We start from the raw sequence: 24,959 nt of genomic DNA on the forward strand, positions 1-24,959 counted from the left end.
GCTGACATAGGAAACATGGTTTGACCTGGGGTGGAAAAGGCAGGAGGGAGCAGGCAGATCTGTGGCGTCTTCTCGTGACAATGGGTCTCCCCCATCACTGGCCCTTCAGGCTGACCTGCTCTAGTGGGACCTGGGTATCCAGGTGTTGTTTCTCACACATGTGAATCTGGATATAATCCTGGTCCTTTGGCTGGAGGAGCAGAGATAGATGCACACCTAGCCAGCGGCAAGAGATTGACAAAGACCAGAACTTTAGAGTCAGAACAACTGGGGTGAGGTCTCAGCCATGTTCTCCTCTCACGGAGTGTCTGGCCAGTCCTGGGACCTCTCAGGGCTGGAACATGTGAAACTTTCTTCATCTGGAACATGAGGGTTTGATTCTGTCTTTCACAGGTTGTTGTGATGATAGAATGAGGAACTTATGAGAGAATGCGTGGTAAACTGAGTGACCTTTTGGTTACTCAACGTTTTCAAGGTGGATTGGCCGCACAGACGGATGTGGGTGTGCGCGCCTCTTCTTAGAGTGTGGGTCTGCTTTCCTACTGACTGCCAGGGGCTGCTGTGACTGGCCTTGGCTCCAGGCCACCTTGGCAGAGCTCTAGTCTGTCGATGACCAGATGTCACTAATTCAGAAGGCTGGGACTGTTTAGTCTCTGAAGGTCACAGGTGCTCAGAGAGATATACTTCGAGGGTTGACAGTTCCAGATGCCACCAAGCAGCTTCCTTCATGGAGCCTGAACCAGACAAAATGTGAGGCCTTTAACCAAACCATTGTCCAGTCAGTCCCAAAAAGGAGCCAGAAGTGTAGGCAGGAGGGAGAGGGGCTGGAATACCGGACAAGACCAGGAGTCAGTCTGGGTCTCGGGCCAGGTTTCACACTCCCTAAACCAGTCACGGAGCAGGGAGTCCCTCAGGCGCTCTCAGTCCCATGTCCTCATCTGTAGGGAGTTTGTCTTACTACATATCACCCTGACCTGTGTGGAAGGTGTTACACAGGCCAAAGAAGACGGCAGAACCATAAAGCTCAGCTACAGTGCACGCTTGGGGGAGGGGGAAGAGGAGTCCCCAGTTACAACCCCACAGTATGGTTCCTCTAAGCCTGACTGCTTCCTTTCCACTCTAGGCATCAGGGTTAGAAGAACCAGGGATCACTCCCTCTGATTCTCTTGGGGCTCTTGTTTCCAGCTCAGGGCCTGCAGCCTTCACACCTGATCTGGCCCAGCTGCAGCCGATATCTGATCTTGGCTCTCGGATCAGTTCTGGCCTGGTGGCAGGGCCATCGTGCTGACGGGCCAGCACCTAGTTGGGCACCCTTTGTCCCATCCTCAGCTCATGGCTAATTTTGCTTTGTCCTAAGTTAGGGCAATAGAGGACACTATTTCAGTCTCTTGGCCTGGCACTCACAGTTTAGAGAAACAAAGTGAAATCAGTGGTCTGGAATCCTGGCTGAGACACTTCAGTGTGAATGACCTTGGGCCAGTAATAACTTCTCTGGGCCGCAGTTTCCCCATCTGAGTTGTGGGAGTCCTATCATACACTTTGCTGAACTCTTAAGAGGGCTGGGAACAGTAGAGCGTATAGAGTAGGCTTTCACAAAATGAAAACTTCAGCCCCTTTTTTGCCCCACTGCTTCCGGCTGGGCCTTGTTCATGTACAAGTGGGCCCACCAGATGGTCACTGTCATGGCTTCTGGCACTGGCAGGTGGCTGGGCTTCCTCTGCAGTCTGGCCCAGCCCTGCCTGCACTATCAGTGCCATTGCTAGCCCCTTCTCCTACTTGACCCTCAGGCTCATGGGGAGCCACCAGTATCTGGCTCCCTCTGTGCCTCTTACCTTTCCAGTAAAGTTCTTTCTGCACATAGGTGGCCCTTCTCCTGCCAGAGGGAACTGGGAATGGTTTGGGCCCAGATAGTCATGGGGGGTGTGGTAGGGGAGGGAGGGAGGGCTTGCTACCGTACCTACGCTTCTTGTATGCACCCCGGCCATAGTGTAATTTTTTGTTCTGTGTTTTTCTCCCCCACCTCAGGGACAATGACATCATTAATCTCTGCATTTCTAGGGACTCACAGTGTCTGACATTAGAGCTGGTGTTTGCAGTGCATGTTTTGAATGGAAGGGTGCCGGATTTAAGATATCTAGCTTCAAAAGCAATTTAGACTATTACTTAGCTTTGTGGTCGTAGGCCTCAGTTTCCTTATCTGTTAATTGGGGATCCTAAGCTCCCCAATTCTGAAGTTATCTGATAGAGGTCTGGTGTGTGACCAGGAGGGGACCTGCTTCCTGAAAGAGGGTGGACTGCCAGCACTTATCCTGAGGGGAGCCCTGGGAACATACCTCGGTAGGGGAAGGCCACCTGCTGTGAAGCAGGCAGGGCCAGGGTGTGGCTCACTGCCTCCATGGTGATGCCAGTGGCTGTGTTAAGGATCTGCTTGTCACTTCTCTCATCCATACTAGTTGTTGGTCACTTGACTAAATTTTAGCAGGGACCAGATGGCCATGTCTCCACCTCCCCCAATCCTGCCCCAGATGCTCAGAGCCAGGCCCCAGGCCCTGGCCCTGCATGCACATGATGCTGGAGTATCTTCTTCTAGAATGGTATTCCTATTTGTTAGTTTGGACAAGCTTGTGTTTTTGAGGGAGTAGCATTCTGAAATGTTTTTGGGTAACTCTTGATCAAACTCTGACTGTAAGCGAGAGTCTCGGGCTTGGAAGGCTCTCAGAGGTGACTGGGTGTACCCCTCTTCCATGCATGAACCTCTTCTTACCTCTGTGGGCCTGCCGTGACAGGGACTCACCGCCTCTTGAAGGAAGCTGTCCCTTAATGGACAGCATGAGGTGTTGCCATCCCACAGAGAGGAAACGGGCTTCCCTGGAGCTTCCACTCCACTGGCTCTGGCGCGGGGAAAAGGTGGCCCTCGTGTCTCCCGTGAGGCAGCCGCTGGCACTTGAAGATGGCTGCCCGGCTCTACTTAGTCACCTCTTGTCTCGGTGGTGTGGCGCCCGGTGCCTTCGAAGGCTCAGGTATCTGTTATTCTCAGGCCAGTGTTCCTGGAAAGAAATGAAAACACAAAAAACAACGTATTTTGTTTATTTACCAAAACATTGACAACCGTACTGTCCATTGGAGAGTTCGTTTATCCCTGTGCTTTGGTGATCACCAACTCCCAGGTGGGCAGTGGCAGCCTCCCAGGCGGCAGGCTCACATTTTCAATGTCATTGGCGTGTCTCTGGCCCAACGTAGAAAACACGGAGCTCCTTTTGCATCCCAGGGTCCTCCAGCTGCTACTCTTTACCCATCTGGTTCGCTCAGCATAGACTTATGAGGGTCTCCTTCACACGGAGCTGGGACAGGAGCCCAGTTTTCTGTGCTAGAAACCCCCAAATCACCTTTGCTTCTCCAAGGGTTGTCAACCTTCAGTAAATCTAGGTCTTTAATTAATGTCTCTGGTGCCATCCTGGAGGGCTGGATAGCAGGTGGCTGAGCACATGGACTGTAGAGTAGTCTGGCTTGGATTCAAATCCTACTCTTTGTTTGACACAGTGTAGTGTGTATGGTAACTTTTAGCAAGTTACTTAATCCCTCTTGGTCTATTTCCTTCTTGCAAAATGGCACTAAAAATAGTACCCGCCACAAAGGGTTGTTGTGCAGATCAAACTAGATAATAAATGCAAAACACCTTAGTTTAAATGAGGATGTGTTTGCCTGGCAGACAGGGTGGGAAGGATGTCCCAGGCAGAGGTCTCCAAACAAACAAAGGCCCTGAGATGGGAAACTGTAGAGTGCATTTGGAATACCTCTAGGACGAGGTCCTGAGCAGCGGGGTGCATTTACTATGGAGCATGGGCAGGACCAGCAGGAATGTATCTGTTTTGCTGAAGGGCTTTGAAACTTCTGTAGGCAGCAGTGGAAACCACCGAAGGGCTTCAAGCTGGGGGTTGGTGGTGGTGGTGGGGGGTGGAATATCATCAGATTTACATTTTAGCTGCAGCTTGGCAAATGTTGAAAAAGCCAATTTCTGAGGCAGGAAAATGAATTAGAAGCATGTTACCATAGTCCAGGTAAGGGACAATCATGCTTTGAGTTAGGGCAAGACAAGAGCCGGGACAGGAGGAGGAGCTGGACATGAGAGACACTAAGCAAGTGGAATTGACCAGATTTGGCCTCCAATTAGGATGGAGGTACTTATCTGTAGGAAGAGGAGACATCTGGCACTTGCTCAAGTAACTCAGTGGCTGGGAGCACCATTTATTAAAATTGAAACCACAGAAGGAAGTTGGTGGGGAATGATAACGAGGTCAGTCTTAGGCATGTGGAGTTTGAGGTTTGGGGGGTGGGCATCTAGCTGCCTCCAGGACAGTAATACAGAGGCCAGGGCTGGATAAGCAGGGCACAGCAAGAAGAGAGCAAGGGTTAGAACAGAGCCCTGGTGGGGGGTATTGGTGAGGTGAGAAGTGGGAGGAAGAAGGGTGCCCTCAAAGGATATGGAGAAGGAACAGTTGGGGAGGTCAGAGGACTTCCAGATATAAAGCTGGGGGCAAAGAAGGGAGTGTAGGGTATGCCTCAAAGCAGTCAAGGAGTTGCATTAGGTTCTGGGGAGGTCACTGTGCCTCTCTCCAGAGTAGTCACAGGGCAATGGTGGGGAAGGGGAACCGAGTGGGATGTAAGAAACTGGAGACAGTGAATACTGGCCAGTCTTCTGAGAAGTTTGGCTATGAGTGGAGGGAAGCCAGAGTGGCAGCTGAGGGAGGGAAGTTTGATTTGTTTATGTAGACTGGAGAGACTCATGTGTCCATCAGCTGCCAGAAAGGAGCCAGTTGAGAGGGCGAAGAAATAACCAGGTTCTAGTCCAGAAGCATAAGGAGGGGAAGGGATCGAACACCCCAGGCAGGAAGTGCCCTGGCTCAGAGCCTGGGGACAGGGGTGGGGAATGGATGGGGTGAGAGGTACAGGCAGCCCCGCCTCTGGAGGCCCAGAGAGGAGCCTTGGTGTACTTGATGAAGCTGCAGGGGCAGGAAGTTGTAGGACACTGCCTAGCACATAGCAGGTGCTCAGCTAGTGTTTGTTGAATTACATCGAGGGAACTGCTGTTAGCCTAAGCTAGGACATAGTTCAGTAGTAGATGTACCATGTTCCATGTGTAGATGAGAACTTTAGAAATAATTTCAGTTTATGCTTATTAGCCATATTTGAAGTAGAAGCATCAATCAGATCAAAAGAGTGGGGTATCTACTCTTGTTTGGAAGTATCAATCCCTGAAGATCTGGTGTGAGCCTCCAGTGGCCTCTAGTACTTCAAACTTGATAGAAGTAAGATAGTGACAAGAGATGGGCCTTCAACTTCTTCAACTTGAAGCCCAGGGGGACCAATAAAAGGGGAGACTTTTAATTTATTAGGTATGTAAAAGTGGATATTTTAATTAAATACCAATAGTGCTCTCAGCTGACAGGGAAATTACTTCAAATTATAGGACATAAATTATATTCAAGACACAGCTCACATTACAAAAAAGCTTACCTGCTACAGCATGATGTCCATAAATTGGAGCGCCCTCCTGGGTACATATATATATAACCCATAGTCACACGGACGCAGGAATTTAAAATGCCAGAGGTGTCACTTGTTCAGATGCTTGGGGGGTCCCTCTGCTGAATGAGCTAGCGGTATCTTCACATTAGGGAACAGGAAGAACGGTTCCAGCTGAGTCTCACTTTGTGTCCTCACCCTCCCTGCTCCCTGGAGAAGAAAGTGGACTCAAGTCACATCGTCAACTTACCTGTAAGGCAAAGACTACTTTATGTCAGGCATTGAGAATTCAGAATTAATTCAAACCCAATCCCTGCCTTTGGAAGCTGTTTGTCCTAGACTTTGATGCACTGTGCCCCAAGCTATAAGTGCCATACTGCAAGGTATGTGTATTTGGGATGAAACTTGGCCAGAAGCATTTTAGGGGAGTGATGAGAGAACAGAGGAAGGTGTGTTTGTCCTCTAGCGGAGATGGCAGCTGCCTAATTCTCTAAGTGCTGGGGTCTCCATCCTTGCAAGCCCCTAGGAGACATTTCCTAAGGGTGTCTGGCTGGTTGGCTGATGAATTTGAATTGCCTTCACTGGGCTCAGAGATGGGCCAATGGCCAAGGCACTCCTTTTGAGCTGAATGGATTGGAGGCCCCTAAGATCTTGAGACCTCCAGACAGACGGCCCTCTAAGCCTGATTGGTCTGAAGACATCAGCTCCATAACCCAGGCACGCTGCCCAGAGATGAGGAGGGAGTTCCAAGCACCCAGGGCGGCTGCAGGACCACAGGGATGTGGAGATTGACAGGAAAATTCCAGATGGCAGCCTCCTCTGCCAAGCTCACATCCATCTCCTGCTCTACTCTAACGAATGCTCTCTGCACAGCTCTCTGCACATACAGGAGATTGGAAATGGGAAGTGTGTTCCAAGGATACAATGCCCGAAGGAGGGGCACTGTGCATTAGCTGAGGACATCACCCACCCTCCTACCAGCCCACTGGTACCGGGTGAGGCTGAAAAGAAAGGAAGAATGAGTGGAGGCGAGAAGCAGCTCAACCTTCACCAGAGCCTGCTCAGACCTTGTCAGACTACCCTTCAAAGATCGAAAGCCAAGACGCTGGCATGTTAGCAACTGCCTCAGTGATGATGACATCGCATTATCTTGTCTAGTCCTTTGTATTTTTTGGAGTATTCTCACATATATTATCAAACCTTTTGCCTGCATGACATCACCTCTCAGACTTTGAGATTTCAGTATACATAGTTCTTCCTCTTGGAGCCCTTCTGGCTACCCCACTCTGAGCAAAGCATCCCTTTCTAGGAGATGGCTTAGCATCGGCACTGGTCTGACATTGGCATGTCTTGTGTGAAATGGTAAACACTGTATCTTGCCCATGCCTATTCCCTGGTTGTGTGTCCAGATGGTGGGGACTGATGGGGAGAGAGCACCTAGCACCTAGCAGGTATTCAGTAAGTATAAACAAATGAATGGATGATCAACCTGGGGGCAGGTTTATTCTTCCCTCATCTACAGAAGAGAATACAGAGTCTCTATATGGCTGAGAGACTGGTCTGAGAAGCCCTAGCTTCTGGCCTGTGCTTTTGCCTCATAAGGGATCTTGGGTCTCTGAGGGCTGCCCCTGTGAGCTGGCCATGCTCACTGTGGCCGTCCCTGCCACCCGCTTGTCCCCTCTTGGTGGCTGGCCTCTGTCCTAGCACCTCTTCACTCCTGGATCTGCTGCTGGCTATGGATTGCCATGGTTACCACACTAGCCCTGGCAGTCTCTGTGTGACATTTTAGTTTTATTTGCTAAATATTTAATCATGTGGGCTTAACCCTTTCTGCCTCAAAGATGGCTTCCTGCCCCACGACCCCTTCCTGTGAGTGTGAAGGCCTCCTGCTGCTGTCACCAGGTCATCCAGTCTCACAGCAACCCAGAGCTGCTGGGCCTGTGTGCCAGGTGTTGTAGCAATGCCAGGTTTCTCTGCTGCCTGTGGTTGACTTTTTGTTTCGTCACTTGGAAATGTCATCCTGTGTCAAGCTTCTCAACAGGGTGTGTGCAGTGTCTATTAAGAGGTGTGAAAACCGTTGCCCCAGGCATGTTAAGACTTGCCCCTGCCGGGAAGAACAGTCCTGGATCTCTGGAGTCAGCCTGCTGGGGCTTTACTGACTTCCAGGCAAGTAAATACTTCTTGCCAAGTCCTCTAGAAGCTTCCTTGGCTCCAGGAGTCCAGGATGTTAGAGGTGTGCTCCGCCCCTGAGCCCTGGCAGGGGGACAGAGGGGAAGCTGGTTTTGGAGGAGTCAGTGTTTGTGAATGGGAAGTTGGTGTCGCCTCACTTCTCGCTCTCCTCCCCTGCTGGCTCAGAAGTGGCACTGGGCGGTTGAATCCACCCACCTGTGCGTTGCCTTGGAAACCACGCACTGTCCCCAACCTGGGTCCTGTGAAGCAAAGGGGGTATCACACCTCTCAAGAAGCTTCCACTGTAATTCAGGGGTACAAGAAATCACCCTCCCAGCATGGCAGCTAAGTGAATGAATGGTTCTGACTGAAACAGCCCAGTACCTGTCCCACCTGTGGGCTTCTGCCCAGCAAGCCTCGGCCGCCTTTACCTGGTTCGAGGGGCTCGCGGTCTTCTGTCTGGGATGCCATTCACTGTGTGGGCTTGGACGAGTTCCTTTTCTCTCAGCCTCAGTTTTGTCATCTGTAAAGTGGGCAGTTTGGACCGGATGCTCCCTAGGACCTCTGATTGTTTCCAGGATTCCATGTCTAAAGGATGCTCAGTGATAAGGAGAGAAAAATGAAGGGAGAGTAGCTGGGTTCTTTTGCTGACAATGACCAATATAATCTGTATTCAGGAAGCCCTTTGTGGGGGACTGTTCAAGCAACCTTGTCCCTTCTCCTAACTGCTTGGCCTCTCTGCCCCGTAAGAGAATGAGCTGTCCCCTTTGTATAGCCTTGAACTTGAAACAGTAAATAATAAAAAAGACAGTTCTTAAAGTTTAAAGGTGATTCCTCTTAAGACTCTTGCAAATATAAATTGGTCAGACATCTTAAAGCTTTTAAGATAATTAAAGTCAGTGACCGAGTTTTCTTCCTCAGTGCTGTGTTCCAACCTCCTTCCATGAATACAAACTCCCACTTCTCAAAAGTCACTGGGGAACAAGTGTCAACTTAATAGAATATTCTACCTCCCTGAAAATGCCAGTGTAGACTGCCTGTGACTTTTTCAGTCAATTCATTCTATTTTGTATTGTTGCCATTACAATTTTTAAATGATGATCTTGTCCCCACAGCGGCAATTCTCAGTCAGGGATGGGCATCAGATCCCTGTGCCCTGTCTGGGCCCCGCAGCTAGGGGATGTGTGTACTGCCCGGGGATGTGTGTTCCGAGAGCCCCACGGAGTTCCAGTGCATGTGCCTAGCGAAACACTGCGCGCCCTTTAAGCTCAGCGAGGCCTGTCTCTTCTCTCAGCCATCTCTGTGGCTGTCCCTGCTGTGCCAGGAAAGGGTCTTGTACATGTAGGAGCTCAGGACTCTAAATCTGGGCTAAACGTAAGTGACTCTCTGAGGATTTGGGAAATTGGAAGGTATTGCCAAATTTTCAGTGTTTGGAGGCTTCTTTACAATTATCATTGCATTGTACTACCAAGAAAATTTTGATTGTTCTAGCCTGTTCAACAGGAATCTGGTAAAGTGACATTTTCCTGTTTTTAAGAGACAAGATAACAGAGTCACCACTGTTCAACATCTCCAAAACCCAATAATTGGAAAAGATATGAATGGTGCTTGGTTTATCTTTGAAGTAAATAATTCAATACAATTGAAACAGACTTCCATTCCCTCTGAGCACATCACTACTACTGACCTGTCTGGTGGTGGGAAAGACAATGGGTTGTTGTGCTCAGTAAATCAGGGGCCAAGCTGTGACTTTGTCATTAAAAAAAAGTATTTTTTTAATTGTCATAAAATATACATAGCATAATATTTACCATTTTAATCATTAATTTTTTTTATTTGATTGATTTTACAGAGAGAAGAGGGGGGTTGGAATGAGAAGTATCAATTCATAGTTGCTTCAACTTTAGCTATTCATTGTTTGCTTCTCATATGCACCTTGCCCCAGGCAAGCCCAGGGTTTCAAACTGGTGACCTCAGCATTCCAGGTCAGTGGTCTATCCACTGTGCTGCCACAGGTCAGGCCTAACCATTTTTAAGTATACAATTCAGTGGCAGTAAGTACATCCACAATGTGGACTGTTGTGGAGTCATCACCACTGTCCATTTACAGAGCTGACTTTGTCATTTTTTATGTAACCCGTCATTTGATGGCTTATGGTTGTGGGTGCCCCGCCGAGGCCCCTGGCGGACTTTCTTCACATGCTCATCTCCTACCAGCATCCACCCTACTGCTCAGCCCTGAACTTACCTGCACCCTCTCCTCATCTCCTCACATCACAGGCCTGGGTTCTGATTCCCAGTTTAGATTTGGAAAATGGCTTATTATTCCACAAATGATAATAATGGCGACCTCCGTTTGTTGATATCTTAACTTTGTGACCTCAGTGGATCCTCACAGCAGCCCTGTGAGGTGGATTCTGTGATGTGTTTTGTGTGGATGGCGAGAGGCAGAGCTGGACTCAAGCCAGGTTGATGTTTCCAAGCCTGTTAGTCTTCACTGCGTGGGGGAGAGTGCTCTGTCCCCAAACTGTCTCTCCTACCCTGCAGTCCCTGAGCATACCTGAAAGTTGGGCTGAGCCTCAGGGACTCCCCTCCAAGACAGGGAGGAAGAGTGGACATGAAGTGAGGCTGAAGAGCCACCCAGACACTGTTGGTCCAACCCCAAGCAGCACCTGTATTCTCCACCCCAGCCACACCTCCAGATGGGAGCCCCAGCCTCTGCCCTCTGGTGGCTCCTTTGCCTGTTAGAAAGCTCTTTCTTATCCTGGTTTCCCTACTGTCCTCCTTGTGAGTCCCAGGCCTTCCCCGAAGGCGGGGTCCAGCACCACAAGGAGTTGGGGTTGCTGTCTAGAGCAGCATTCTCAGCACTGGGGTGCTGCTCTGGGTTCCCTACCCTCACCCCGGGATTTGCTGTGCTCCAGTCTCCTCTAAGCCCTGGCTGCCTGGCCAGGCCCACTCTGTCTCGTTCTTTCCCTCCCCTGTTCTCCAAGGGGCCGGCTCCTGATTCCTGTGCCTGCTCACTGCTCACCTGGAGCCATAGTGTCCCTGCCAGTAACCTGGCCCTTGGGACCGTACCTGACTACACCTGCAAGCCAAGGCTGCCTGGGTTGCTTCTGGTGTTTTAGAAACAGAGCCTTGGGCTGCAGGGGTCCTGGGTGGCCAGGCTTCGGTAGCCCGCTCAATTTCCCACCCTTATTTCCTCCTCTTTCTGACTGTCCCTGTGGTAAGGGGCCAGCAACATCACACTCAAGTCCCCCTGGGTTGGTCTTTTTCCTAGGTGAAACACCCCAACTTCCTGGCATATTAAGAGACCCATGATTCCATCCATGTCTTTGTCCTGACCCCACTGCTCTATCCAGGGATGTGAGGAGACAGTCAGTCAGAGGGCCACCTACCTGCTTTTTATTTTATTTTTTACTTTTACTTTTTTTTTTTTTTTTAAGTGATAGAAACAGAGAGAGAGAGGGACAGATAGGGACAGACAGGCAGAAAGAGAGAGATATGAGAAGCATAAAGTCCTTGTTGCGGCTCTTTAGTTGTTCATTGATTGCTTTCTCATATGTGCCTTGATGGGGGGGGGGCTCCAGCAGAGTGAGTGACCCCTTGCTCAAGCCAGCAACCATGAGGTCATGTCTATGATCCCACGCTCAAGCCAGCGACCGCATGCTCAAGCTGCTGATTCTGCACTCAAGCCAGATGAGCCCTTGCTCATGCTTGGGTTTTGAACCTGGGTCCTCTGCATCCCAGTCTAATGCTCTATCCACTCTGCCACCGCCTAGTCAGGCCTGTTTTTTATTCCCTTACTGCAGCCAAAGACAGCTGGTACCTTTTGACTTGCATGGCAGTCTGTTAGTTGACATTGAATCAAATGTTTACTAAAACCTGCTGCACGCTTCAGAGAATGACTAAGCCACAGGCTCCCTGCCCATCTCCTACCCTTGCTTGTCCAGTTGGCCTTTGGGGGCGAGTTGCCCATTTCATTTGTCGCTGTTGGTTTCCCCACATTCGTTTTAGCTGTTCATTCTCGTCTGTCCAGGTGTTTTAGCATGTTTGGGCCTCCAAGCTTCCTCCCCCCCCCCATTGGATGAGCCTGACTATGATCACTTCATTTAAAGTGTTGATACAAATGCAGAATGAGAAAGGAAATCTTGGGAAGCCAACTTCCTTTTGTTGGATTAACCCTTTGAGTAGTATGAACGTTCATGTACGTCCTCGTGCCTCCTGACCATCCAGAGTACAATAGTACATGTGGAAGGCAACATTAAAAAAAGGCAAATGTATGTTCTTCTTGTTTCCATAAATTGGTTATCAAACAAACATGATTTTAAGTTAATAAAACTGTAACTGTAACTAATTTCATTTTTTGAAGAAAAAAAAACAACTCACTCCCGGGGGTCAGTGAGCATGAAAAAAACCCTCACTACTCAAAGGATTATAGACAACAGAGGTGGAGAAAAAAGAACTCAAGGATTTACAAATCTTTCTCCTCAACATTTTGTGGCCTCCCCTAGGCTGTGGTTCTGGGCTCCCTCCCTCCCTGCCCTCTGGAGCAGGATGGAGGTGTCTCTGTGCTACTCAGGGTCTGTGAAATGAAAGGTGAGGCGGGTGCTTGGCCACCTGACAGGACTGGGTGGCTCGTTGCAGTGTCACCCCAACAGGCTGTGTCGAAGGAGAGTGTTGCTGCATGGCCACATGTCTCTGTGGCTTCAGCATTCCCAAAGCCACTCTCAGCCACCACTGGGCTTGGCCATGACTGCTGCCCTGTGGCGCCTCTGGCCGCTGCCACAAACCAGGGATCACTAACTAGCCAAATGGAACTAACTATCCAGCAGGTGCAGAGCAGCTGGAGCTTCTGAACTCAGCACCACCAAGGCAGATGTGCCCCCTGGCACTGTCTCCTGTGTCAGTGACCACAGGCCCTGCCCCTCACTGTCCTCAGTTTCCTCCTTTGTCAACCTAAGCGGGGAGCTGAGTGCTCTCCAAGGCTCCTTCAGGCTCTCTGGTGCCTCTTGCTAGAATGTTCTGGAAACCTTTTTAGTTTGAGGGCAAAGAAAGATGACCACCACTGGGATGGGGGTTGGGGGCTGTGTGGGCAGGGCAATATTTGTCTTCCTGCTGCTGTTAGAAATAGCAACTGTAGTCTGCCTCCCCTGAGGACTGGACAAAAGGTGATTAATTCATTTTACACAGAGCTATTGAAGGTCTGTTCTGAGCCCTGCACTTTGGGGACAGCAAGGTCCTTGCCCTGAATGGGCTTGTGATCTAACAGGGAGATAAGCACTCATACTCCCACTGTGGCTGCCAAGTGCTGAGAGGGGCTTTGCAATGGGCCTTGCCGGCTGAGCAGAGTTCTCACAGCTGCAGGTGGGCTGAGGGTGCTGCAGGGGAAAGGACCTGCCTGCGCAGATGTGGAGCAGTGGGAAAGCTCAGGGCTTCCAGGGAAGGGGAGGGACACAGTTGGCCATAAAGCCAGTGGTGAGAAGTGAGAATGAACAGGGAGGCTGGAGTCAGGTCCTGGCGAGTTGGAGCAGGAGAGATTAGGGATCCACACTTACAGAGGTAGCTGCATAACTGTCAGTTAGGAGGGGATGGAATGGCAATCCGATAGACACAGGGAAGTCAGGGGACTGATCCCCAAGTTGTGTTAGTAAAGCATTTTATGTAGGATTGAGGAAACATCACTAGGCAGTAGTAAGACCAAGGGGTGGGCCGGGGCAGGAGACTGGCAGAGATGATGGCAGAGGCCCACTGTCTCCCTAATTCTGGTACCTGCATTGACTTTAAAGCCCAGGATTGATTGCTCTGGAGGAAACATTGAAAAAACTCTCCAGCAGGTCACTTTTGTTCAAGAGTGACGGGAGTGAGAAGACAGCCCTCCTGGTCCCAGAACCTGAGGTTCTTTGATCTCATGGACAGAGCGTGAGCCACCAGGACCAGGGCCTTTAAGGAGTTCAGTTTGTCTGGCTCTGTCAGATCTCTTCAGATGTTTAGCGGGGAAATGCCCTGAGACTTTACAAGAACGTCTGGATTTTACAATTGTGCTCTTTTCTTATTTGTTCCCAAATCCAGCCTCTACCTAAAAATACTCCGTTCCCAGCAGTCTGGGAGACTGAGCCCCCTCTAGTAGGGGTTTTGGTCTTTCCTTTGCCTGCAGCATGCCCCCTGCAGGTTTGGGGAGGGGGCTTGGCCCAAACTGAAGGACCGTCCTCCCAGAGTGCTGGCAGCATGGGCTCCAGTCCTCAGGGCTTGGCTGTCATCAAGACCGAGGAGGGTCTTAGGGGATGCTTCTCAGTTTGTAGTGGGCTTGACGGGTACAAATGCAGTAGAAAGGGAGGAGGTGAGCTGCCTGTGGCTTGTTGCAGCTGACGTCACACGGAACCTTCCGTCGTCCGTGGCTCATGCTGCTGTTGACTCTAGCGGGAGAACTTGCCTGCAGCCGCCCTGAGACAGTTTTTCCTCTTCTTGGTTTTTTGTCAGCCCTTTTATCAGCATCATTGAAACCTGCTTCGTTCCACCTGGCTCTCCCTTTCTTGCTCACTTTAGTCTTTCCTGTCTTAACCTGTGGTGTCTGTCGCTGTGGACTGGCTTCGTGTGTGTGTGTGTGTTTGTGTGTGTGTGTGTGTGTGTGTGTGTGTGTGTGTGTGTGTGTGTGTGTGGCTTTCAAGCTCAATTGACCGGGCTGAATTTTACTGCTAATACTGCCTGGCTCTGGAGAAAGAGAAAGAGCAGGACAACGAGGGACAGGCTCTCTTGTAGCTGAGAACATTCTGATCTGGTTGAGCTTGCAGGATAAATTTAGTCCCCAGGGCTGGTACAATATTCTAATTTGGTGGGAGTCCTTGGGCACCCACAGCAAGGAGTGGACATGTCTTCCTTTACCTGCCTGGTCCACTTTAGGGGCACAGGAAACCCAAGGCTTATGACCATTACACAGAAGTGCAGTTTCTACAACCCTGACCTAACACAGGATTTATTCATCTGGCACCTAATCTCCTTCAAGCCCCTTTCTAGTTTTTGTAGTTCTTGAAGCTTCTCCATTTTTATGGCTGGCACATTTCAAGGTGGAAATCCAGATGAATAGGCTGTGCTAGCTGTGTCCTCATGTTCTTAAGATTAAATCAATAAGGACTGAAGTATTAATTGGAACTTTCTGAGAAGAAAATGAAATACGATACAGAGTAGAGCATTTTAGATTCAGAATCGAGAGTCTGAACCCAGTTCTGCTGCTAACAGGTGACTCAGGCAAATCACTGAGCTTTCTTCAATCTGTTCCCCCCTCTGTGTAACAGGGTCCTAATGGCCACACAGGAGTGTTGTGTGCATCAGCTATGTGGGCTGGGTGAAAGGACCGTGAGGGCCTGGCACAATAGGGGCTTGATAGGTTTAATTTAGGACCCTCCTTGCCAAGTCGGTCACTATTGCAAACCTAAGCCCTCTGCTGATGACACAGTGCTCCAGCTCTTACCTGCTGGAAGCAACTGTTGGACACCTGAGCCCTTTTACATGAAGTTGCTGAGGCCTTTGCTGACCATTCCCACGGTCCTTTCTTAGCTGGTGGTCAGGAACATTCCCTGGGGCCTCCCTTCCCAACTCTCTCCCCTCCCCCTACCCACAGCCCCATTTCCTGTTGTTCTCATGAACAGAGTCAGGAAGCAGAAACACCGGTGCGTGCTGTGTTAATGGGCATCACAGGACTCTAGGAAGCCTGTTGCCCTGTTCAGGAACGATAGGCTGGTTTCTACCAGCTCAGGCCCAGGTCACGAAACCAGGCTTATTGCTAACGCATGGGGCATGGGACCACTCAGCTGCCTCAGGAGCCAGGGAGTAGATCTATGGATGGTAGGCAGAGAGTGGGCAGCCCATGGCAGGTGCATGGACCACGGGAGGTGGCAGCTCCCTGACAGGAGGATGACGGTAAAAATAATAATAGCAACAAAGCACTAAGAACAGTGCAACATGTTTTACAAAATTTATCTCATTTGATCTTCACACTATCTCTGATTTATTCCCATCCATCCTGTATTCATTTCCTATTGCTGCTATAACAAATGACCACAGACTTAGTGGTTTCAAACAATACAGATTTATTATCTTTCAGTTCTGGAGGTTGGAAATCTAAAGTTTGTCTCACTGAGCTAAGATCAGTATCACGGAGTTGCATTCCATTCCGGAGGCTCTCGGGAGAATCCAGACCCTTGCCTCTTCACGTCTAGATCCTGTCTGCCCTTCCATCTTCAAAGTCGGCAACAGCCAGCCAGTCAAGCCTTTCTCACTTCTCATCCCTGAACGCGGACTCTCCTTGCCTCCTTCTTCCACGTTAGAGAACCCTTGTGATTACATTGTGCCCCCTGATAACCCAGGCTAATCTCCCTGTGTTAAAGTCAGTTGATTAGACACTGTAATTACGTCTGCATTCTTAATTCCTAGTTGTCACAAAAGGTAACATATTCACAGGTTCTGGGGATTAGGATGTGGGCATTTTGAGGTGCTATTATTCTGCCTGCCCCAGTCCCCTATTTGCAGATGGGGAAACTGAGGCTTGGATATGAAGTAACATGCCCAAAGCCATGCAGTTGGCAAGTGGCAAGGTTGGAATTTGAACTGGAGCTGCAGGATCTAAAACCTGCCACAGAGGAAACACATTCCCCCAGAATGGACCCCAAACAGACTATGACAGTGTGGGAAGATGGAAGGCACTCACCCAGGTTGGGTCTCTATGCACCATCTAAGTCCAAAATGAAAGAACAGTCTTCTCTGGTGAATAGTAATGCATAGACTCTGAATGAGTGAACCTCAAAGTTGGCTGTACATTCCGTGGGAATCACCCACGGAGCTTTAACCTAATGTCAGTGCCTGCGTCCCATCCCTGGAGACGGGGTGTGATTGCTCAGGGGAGGCAGAGGGTATAAGTGTTTTTACAAGCTCCCAGGTGATTCTAAGATACAGTAGAATGTGGGAATCATTGCTTAGAGTTAGTGCATGGCCCTAGCCATGCCCCCTCCCCCATTATGTTCACAGTCTCCTTTGATGGAACCCAGGACCCTATCCCCATCCCCACCCTCACTCCCCTCCCATGCCCAGGACTTTGTACTTGGGCCCTGCACTGATGGCCTGTTTCTCTTGTTTCTTCCTTGCTGGCTCCCTTGAGCCTTGGCTGTGTGCAGAACAGCATCAAATTTGCACAGAGGACTGTCATCTTTGGGATCTGGTCATATTTTCCTCCTGTGTCTGTCATGCCTCCTTTGCATGGTTGTCTGCAGAATTGAATTTTATTAATTTCCTCCTGTACATGTTATATTTTTCCCTCCCTCCCTCCCTCCCTCCCTTTTTTCTTTCTTTCCTTCCTTCCTTCCTTCCTTCCTTCCTTCCTTCCTTCCTTCCTTCCTTCCTTCCTTCCTCCTTCCTTCCTTCTCTCTTTCTTTTTTCTTTTTTAGGTAAGAGGAGGGAAGATAGTGAGACAGACTCCTACACATGCCCTAACCAGGATCCACTCAGCAACTTCTGTCTGGGGATGATGCTCAAATCAAACGAGATATTTTTAGTGCCTGAGGCTGATGCGCTGGGACCAACCAAGCTATCCTCAGCACCTGCAGCAATGCTTGAACCAATTGAGCCACTGGCTTCAGGAGCAGAAGAAAGAAATAAGGGGGAGAGAAGCAGATGGTCCCTTCTCCTGTGGGCCCTGACCAGTAATTGAGCCCAGGACATCAATACGCTGGGCTGATGCTCTATTCACTGAGCCAGCTGGCCAGGGCCACATGTTATATTTCTATAAAGGTCTCTTGTAAGAAATACAAAGAACTGTTTTTTAGGGAGTTTGCTGCAGTTCAACTTGAGAGGCGGCATGTGGAGAGAATTGGGAGATCAGACTCTGGAGCAAGTTTGCCAGCTCCTGACTGTGAGCTAGGGGCAAGTTATTCCATCCCTCTGTGCTTCAGTTTCCTCACCTATAAAATAGGGATAATACTAGTGCCTACCTATGGTTAGGTGGGACTTCATGGTTTTACCTATATAAAAGGAATTTGAACTAGCAAGACTGTGTAAGTATTAAGTATTTGCCAGTATTATGTTTCTTGCTCCTGCTCTTATTCTCTTAAAATAGGCCTGTGGGAATCAACTAAATTCAACACTGATTTTGTACTCAGTGCCAGGACAGGAAAGAGGGAGATGTGTTCCCTGCCCTCTTGTGGCTCAAGGTCTTGGGAGAGGGGAGGGGTGTTGAGGAAAAGGGGGAGGAGTCAGACAGATGGGCAGCTAATTTTCAGTGTTAAGCATGAACCAAATTGCTATGGGATAATAACGATGGGGATATCTGCGATGTGAGGGACCACAGATGTGGAGTTGTGTCATGAATTCTAGCCTCTAATAAAACCCTAATGGTTTTGTCCCTACCATGCACACCTCCAAAATTCTGAACAAAAAGAATTTGCTAGTGCATGCATCACTGTGTCTCTGAGAGGCGTGAGTGGTATCCCCTTCCTGCTGAAAATGCCCCTCACTGGGAAAGCCTGCCACTGAAAAAGAATTGGGTCCCTGCATGGAAAGGTTCACAGTCCTTACCAGATACATCCCAGAGAGCAGTGAGAGTCCAACTGGGAGGGAAATGAAGGAAGGCAAGTCATACAAAGAAAGGAGGGGGCAATCGCAGCAATTAATGCAAAGTTGCTTAGAATGCCCTGGGACCTTAACCTCCCCCCAGGAGGGGGCTAGAATGGCCCAGGGGTTAATAGGAAAGGAGAGGAGTGTTTATGGTGTGAGCCCTGGATGACTGTGCCTGCCCATCCCCTCCAGCCAAGTGGCTGGTGGCCCCGCCCCCAGGCCTCTCACTTGGCTCATCCACTCCCTTGCTCAGTGTTGGCCCACATTGCCCGCAGCTGTGCTGTATCTGCCAGCTGTGGGAACAGCTGTGCACCACCACTGGGCTGTTACCCCTGGCACGTTTCCCAGGCCACAGTTGGTTGAACACACTAAAAAACAGGACTCAACACTCCTTGGGTTTGACCTGTAAAATATGTACTCAGAGGACAATAACTCACTCCTATCTGCCTGCGGATGGTGGGGTGAGAGCTTGATAGGCTGTAGGTTTTCTTTTTTTGTTTTGTTTTGTTTTACAGGGACAGAGAGAGAGTCAGAGAGAGGGATAGACAGGGACAGACAGACAGGAATGGAGAGAGATGAGAAGTATCAATCATTAGTTTTTCGTTGCGACACCTTAGTTGTTCATTGATTGCTTTCTCATATGTGCCTTGACTGTGGGCCTTCAGCAGACTGAGCAACCCCTTGCTCAAGCCAGCGACCTTGGGTCCAAGCTGGTTTTGCTCAAACCAGATGAGCCCGCGCTCAAGCTGGCGACCTCGGGGTCTCGAACCTGGGTCCTTCGCATCCCAGTCTGACACTCTATCCATTGTGCCACTGCCTGGTCAGGCTGTAGGTTTTCTTTTTTTTTTTTTTTTTTTTTTTTCTGAAGCTGGAAATGGGGAGACAGTCAGACAGATTCCCACATGCGCCCGACCGGGATCCACCCAGCACGCCCACCAGGGGGCGACGCTCTGCCCACCAGGGGGCGATGCTCTGCCCCTCCAGGGCGTTGCTCTGTCGCAACCAGAGCCACTCTAGCGCCTGGGGCAGAGGCCAAGGAGCCATCCCCAGCGCCAGGGCCATCTTTGCTCCAATGGAGCCTCGGCTGCGGGAGGGGAAGAGAGAGACAGAGAGGAAGGAGAGGGGGAGGGGTGGAGAAGCAGATGGGCGCTTCTCCTGTGTGCCCTGGCCGGGAATCGAACCCAGGACTTCTGCACACCAGGCCAACGCTCTACCACTGAGCCAACTGGCCAGGGCCGGTTTTCTTGTTTTGAAGAAACTTACCTGTCTCAGGGCAGACAGATGTTGATGAGTGTGTTTGAGGGTCATACTGTGAACCAGTAATGATACCGCTGGTTACCAAAATGACAGGTGTCAATTCTGGCCTACAGCTCAGAGGGTTTTGCTGTCAGAATATCATTCAGACCCCACCTCTGTTGGAGCAGCCTTCTCCAAGCTGCTGACCTTTCAGCTGCAACGCTGATGTGATTTTGGCAAAATGTTTGCAGTTGCCTGGGGCCCGCTTGGATGCCCTAGTAATCTATTCCTATGCCTCGCTGGTGGTCACAAATGTCCTTTTTTGTTCCTGAACCACTGGAGTCTCTAAGAATCTGTTCAGGGAAAAAGGACCCTCAGGTTCACTGGTGGGTCGGGCTCCAGGGAATTTCTGAGCCATTTCACAGGCCTGGCAAGAAACCAAAGCCCAGAGCATACAGTTGGAGCAGAGGCCATGCAAAAAAAGAGATCTGTCTCCAACAGAAGGTCTTTCCAGTCTTGGCAAGCCATAAGAGAAGGTAGAATGGTGACTTGTCATGTGCCCCAACAGCTCACAATATAGACAGCTTCTCCCTTTCAACAGGGTAGGACGACTACATGAAAAGTCTGGAGAATGAGGCTGAGGAGGAACTTGAGTGGCAGCCACAGGAAACCTGCCCGGGAGACTGGGGTCCTTAGTCTCCCTCCTGATATGGTTGCTGCATGCCCGTGTGTGTCAGCAGGGAGGGCCTTGGGCAAATTCAAGTTTCCGAGCTTGAGTCTGGCTGGAAGGTTTCAGTAAATGGATCCTATCTTTTTCTGTAATATTCTAGATATTATGTTTTGCCTTGTATTCTTAGGTTATAAATATTCACTTGCAGCTGGTAGTCTTCCTAAAACACAACTTTCAGTAGGTCACTCTCTTTATGTACTCTCACCCTCCAGTGACTTCTAGATAAAGCTGAACCCCAGATCCTGGACTTCAAGGCCCCACAGTGTGGCTGGGGTCCCTACTGTCCAGGGCCAGCCCAGGTCAGCTGCCCAGTGGACATTGAATATGGACTAGATCTTACCTGCCCCCCTCCCTGCATTTATGTGAACTCTCGCCCTTCCTAGCTGGAAAGCGAGCTCCTGGATGCAGCGTGTGTGCTTCTCTGTGGGCAGTGAACGCAGTGCCTGTTCACGCTGATAAGCTTAGAAAGTATAGGTGGACTGTGTGTCCTTCTCTAGCTAGGAGTCGAGAGGACCTGGTACAGATTTCAGCTCTGCCTCTTATTAACTATACAACCCTGGGCTAGTTGCTTAAACCTCTCTGCTTCAGTTTCCTCATCTGTAAAGCAGAATCATTTTAGTACTTTCCTTAAGGGGCTGCTGTGACCATTAGATGAAATAACACACAGAAAGCACTTGGCAGAGGGATGGCACAGGGTATGAGTTCAATATGGGAATTGCTATTAGTTTTGTTTCTATTTTTGTTTCATCCCCACCTCATTGCCAGTGCCTGGCACACAGTAGGTGCTCATAATTGTAGAATCAACAAACAAGTGAATGAAGGTTGAGCTGTGTTCTTGTTCTCCCACTTGTGGATGTGGCCCCTCCCTCATTTGGGGCCCACATGCCCACTCCTCCCACCTGACCACCATGGAGATTCTCAGAGCACCCGGGAGCTGATGTGACAATTGGAGCACTGGAGGTGGAGTTTTCCACGCTTGGATTGCACATCCTCATGGGGGTGTCAGCTCTTCAAGGTCTTCTCAGGGACCGTTCTCAGGTCCTGCAGCTGTTGGCTGGCAACGCCAGCTGTGTGGAAAGCCGTGCCTCTGCCATCTTGCCTTTTCCTCCGGGATTTTTTGCTATCACTTTAGCAGGCAAGTACACTTAAAGATAAGTGGCAAAAGTTGCATTTGTTTGAAGTGTAAGATAAGTCAGTCTCAGAAAGAGATTTTGTTCTTACTGTATAAAAAATAAGAACGAGATATCTAGGTAAAGAACATTTTGGCAAGCTCTTCTTTGAGGGGTGTAAGCAAGCATCACTTGTCCTTTGGGCGTGGGCTACGGGGAAGAATGAGCGTCCTGGCTTTAGAGCCGTCAGTGCAGCCTCTCTGGGCTGGGCTTTCTCACTGATCTATTTCCTTCGGGTGAATGGGTTCTACAGAAGCTGCAGAGATTTTCTCCTAATGATCGTGAATAGAAAAAATAAAAAGTGACTCTAGGGGTTTTTTGGGGCCTTAACTGTCACTGCATGCTGACACTTCATTTCAGAATATAAAGGGCCTTCTCCCATTTTGGCAAGATAAATGGCTCTCTTTAGTCAGAAAGAGTGAGCAAAGAAGCAGGATTTTCTATGTAAAACTGAACGGTCTCCCAGTGTGGGGTGCAGTCTTCCCCATCTCCCTTCTCCTGGTCTCCCCCAGAATCTCAAAGAAAGGAGACTGGAGGCTTGATTCCACTGGCCAGCTTGGCCCAGGACAGCTTTGTGGATAGAATCTTAATATGTTTCCTCCCAACGGCTATCTCCTTGTAAAGCCTAGAATCTAGGGACAGAATTTCCAGACTGGCTGTCATCACACTGGTGCCCAGCATTGGTCTGCACTGGGGTGGGTGATGTCAGCTTCCCCTGTGGGCCATATGTCCTGGCCAGTTATAATAAGCCAGCTCTAGGGCTCTGACTGGGTCCCTAATAAACTGTGGCCCTGAGCACTCTTCTCCTAGTTGAAGGTGAGTCAGAAACCCTTTCCCAGCCAACTCTGGCTCCCACGTCCATGTCCTGTGGTAGAACAGCAGCTCTGTGAGGAAAGAGGGAGGTACCAACACCAGCACAAGGACCTCACTAAACACTCAGTGGGGATCCAATAAATACCCACCCACGAATGAATGGATGGACAAATACAGGAACTTACAGCATCTTCTCCAGCAGGGATAGGTGATTACTCATGATTCCAGGCACAGCTGTGATCTGCCATGGGCTGGGTCAGGAGACAAGAAAGCAAGAGGCCCTCCTTTTATTTGAGTGAGCTGCTCATATGGCCCATTCTGTAAGAACATGGCCAATAAAACCATCTGAAACAGCACAACGACAGTGATGATTTGGGGGACAAAATAGTAAGTCAAAATTCCTTACATTTGTTCAGGACTCTATAGTTCTACAAAGCTGTTTCCCATGCATGAGTCATATGACTAGATTGGTGTTTAGCCTCTGTTCACAGATAAGGCAGTTGAGGGGCCGACAGGTCAAAGGATATGTCCAGAATTAGACAGCAAGGCAGGGTTGCTGTATCCGATCTGGGGTGCAAAGCCCCAGATCCCCAAGCATGCAAAGCTGTTTCAAGTCCAGCTATAAAAGTAATCTCAGTGACCTTTCCAAGGTCTTGTGTTTTGCTGCCTGATCCGTTGAGGGGTGAGGCCACCATGCTGATCAGGCAGCTCCAGGCCATGGCCTGCTAGCTTTTAGCCACAGGTCTCCCCATCCCTAGGATACTTGTGTATCCCCTGGGGGGCAGTGGAGGCTCTCTTTGCCTTTAAGAATGAAGCCCTTTCACTTGCCACCCTTTAGAGCATTTACAGCTGCATTGCTACATGACCCCTGGCACCTTCATTTTTTGTGTGTGGAGTGTCTGGGCTCCAAAAGCAGGTCCACCTGTTCATGTTCCCTGGAGAGACTAGCTGTACTGTTTGGATGGTTCACCTGGATAGTCTATGTCAGCTCCATGGCCAGAACATAGCAAATGCCTAGCACCACTGATCCATCACCAGCGAGTGACAGTGACCTTGAGCCTTTGACCTGACCCCAGAGAATGACCTACCACCATTTGGTGTTAGTGTTGACTGAAGTGGAGAGCACTCACCCTTTTTTTTTTTTTTTTTTTTTTTTTGTATTTTTCTGAAGCTGGAAACGGAGAGAGACAGTCAGACAGACTCCCGCATGCGCCCGACCAGGATCCACCCGGCACGCACACCAGGGGGCGATGCTCTGCCCCTCCGGGGCGTCGCTCTGCCGCGACCAGAGCCACTCCAGCGCCTGGGGCAGAGGCCAAGGAGCCATCCCCAGCGCCCGGGCCATCTTTGCTCCAATGGAGCCTTGGCTGCGGGAGGGGAAGAGAGAGACAGAGAGGAAGGAGGGGGGTGGAGAAGCAAATAGGTGCTTCTCCTATGTGCCCTGGCCGGGAATCGAACCCGGGTCCCCCGCACGCCAGGCCAACGCTCTACTGCTGAGCCAACTGGCCAGGGCCACACTCACCTTTTTTCATCTTGGTTTGATCATAGTATAAGTACTGTATTGGTATAAATCATTACATATAGTATACTTTGTACATGTGTATATGGTAAGTATTATATTAATGTAAGACAAATACAATAAATGTTAGCATCATATAATCAAATTTATCCCAAGGGTCTCTGCCCAGGGTAAGATGAGGTGGTGGGACTGAACACCAGAGTTTCAATATTGGCTCCATCACTCCCTAGCTGTGTGACCTCAGGTACTTATGTTACTTTGCCTCTTCAAGTGCCAGGCTCCTCATTTGCACAGTGGGTGGGGTATCAGTGCCTACTCCTCGCGGTGAGGATAAAACACGAAAGTGTTCCTGCAGCACCCTTAGGAAACGCACTGGAAATGTTAGCTGCTCTTATTATCCCATTTGTGTAAATAGAGTTGCCCTGGAATTAGAAGTGTATTCTTGCCACAAATTACACTTGAGGTATATCCTGATTAACAGTCATAGATGAGAGGCCTGGAGTCTAAACTCCACCAACTTCTTCAGAGTGGGAGACCTCAAGTCAAAGGCTCTGCTTTATTTCCTGCGTTGCTTGATGCTTCCTATTACTGACACATCCTCTGGCCTGTGAATAAGGATAATTATATCGCCAGGCTATGTGAGGACCAGATAGGCTAATACATGCCAAAGTACCTATATAGGGCCTGGCACATGTCCATGCCCACCAATCCCGTTCCTTCCTTTGTCCCTCCCTCCCTTCTTACGTTTTCAAACCTGGTCTAAGGCTAAAAATGATGATTTTGATGTTGTGATATTTATTTCCATTAATATTAGTTCTTTTCCATGTGTACTACAATATTATCTTTTCAGAAAGTAAGGCTCAGGAGGGTTAGTTAACTTGCCTAAGATCACATAGCTGATCAATTGAAGAGAGATAATTTGAACCCTACTCTGCCTGACTCCAAAGTTCAAGTTCTTTCCACCATCTTTAACTGTCTCCAGGAATTAGGATAACATTGCCCTAATGTTCATGGCAATATGGCAACCATTAATATGAGCATTAAGTGACCCCATGGCTAGGCTTTCTCTGCCTCTTGTTCTAGGGGAAGGAATGAGGTGGATTATGCAGGTGGCCTCTCTCCCTCCTCTCCTGACAATGTCCTCATTAGGAGGGAGATGACACTCTCCCAGGGCTCGCTTTTTTAGGTAGTAATTTGTCCC

At 49.5% G+C, this 24,959-nt stretch overlaps 1 protein-coding gene across 5 annotated transcripts in view; it reads left to right on the forward strand.

The window, feature by feature from the left end:
- The window catches only part of KCNN3 (potassium calcium-activated channel subfamily N member 3), a 164,154-nt gene that overhangs the window by 49,944 nt on the left and 89,251 nt on the right, over nt 1-24,959 (forward strand). The gene's annotated exons all lie outside the window — the stretch shown is intronic.

The sequence above is a fragment of the Saccopteryx bilineata genome, chromosome 2 (assembly GCF_036850765.1).
Source record: "Saccopteryx bilineata isolate mSacBil1 chromosome 2, mSacBil1_pri_phased_curated, whole genome shotgun sequence".
NCBI lineage: Eukaryota > Metazoa > Chordata > Mammalia > Chiroptera > Emballonuridae > Saccopteryx > Saccopteryx bilineata.